We start from the raw sequence: 1,159 nt of genomic DNA, 5'->3' as shown, positions 1-1,159 counted from the left end.
AACTAATTGGAGTAATGCATATGAGGGACACGACCACCTGAAGCACTGTAATATGCCTGGAGTGCTAAATGAAATAGCTGGGGAGGATGGCCTCTACCAAATTACCTCTGTCTCGAGATGAGGCACCACTGAATCCACCAGAAAGATGAGGTCTCCTATCATATCCCTAACTACTCCCCTAAGCTAGTACCATCTCGACTCGCCTATCAATATTGGCAACCGTCTGAAGAGAAATCTCACTCCAAGTATCCTTAGCCATCTGCAACTTGATAGGCTGAGCAAGTCCCTCAACAAACGTGCTCAGCCTCTCTCTCTCTCTCTCTCATGGTAGGAAGCATAAGAATAGCATGATGGGCCAAATCCACAAATCGGGTCTCGTACTGAGTGACAGATATAGAGCCATGTTGAAGTCGCTCAAACTGCCTCCGATGGTCCTCTCTAAATGTGATAGGAAGGAACTTCTAGAGAAATAGCTGAGAGAACTGGTCCCAAGTAAGAGCAGGTGACCCAGCTGGCCTAGTTAACACATAATCCCTCCACCATTTCTTGGCGGAACCTGACATCTGAAATGTAGTGAAATCGACCCAATGGGTCTCCACTGTGCCCATGTTTCGTAACACCTCATGACAACTATCAAGATAGCCCTGGGGATCCTCTGAAGATGCACCACTGAAGTAAACTAGGAAAATCTTAGTAAACCTATCCAATCTCCATAAAGCCTCAGAAGACATGGCTGATCCATCACCGGCCTGTGCCGCAACACCCAGCTGAAATACCCCAACTGGATGGGCTACTAAGCTCTGGAACTGGATAACCATCTACTCCAGAGTGTGAGTAGCAGAAGTCTGTGCTTTTCCCCAAGCCTGAGAGACGGTTGGTGCCATAGGGAATGTGCGGCCTATGCCACACTCTCCATGTGGCCCACTAAGAGGACCAAATAATCCTGAAGCACTGGGTGGAAATGAACCTCTCTAAGACCTGAGTTGGTCCTGCTGTAATAGTTTGGGCTGGAGCCTCCTCATCAAACTCCACACGAGGCTCTGCTACTTGGGTTATTGCTCGAGCTCTAGGCTTGCCCCTGCCCCGGCCTCATCCTCGACCTTTGCCCCTCGTAAGAGTTTCCACTAGGGCTCTGGTTGCTGCTCGGCTGAAGACGTGG

Source organism: Nicotiana sylvestris, chromosome 4 (genome assembly GCF_000393655.2).
Source record: "Nicotiana sylvestris chromosome 4, ASM39365v2, whole genome shotgun sequence".
Lineage (NCBI taxonomy): Eukaryota > Viridiplantae > Streptophyta > Magnoliopsida > Solanales > Solanaceae > Nicotiana > Nicotiana sylvestris.
This window is presented reverse-complemented; position numbering follows the sequence as displayed.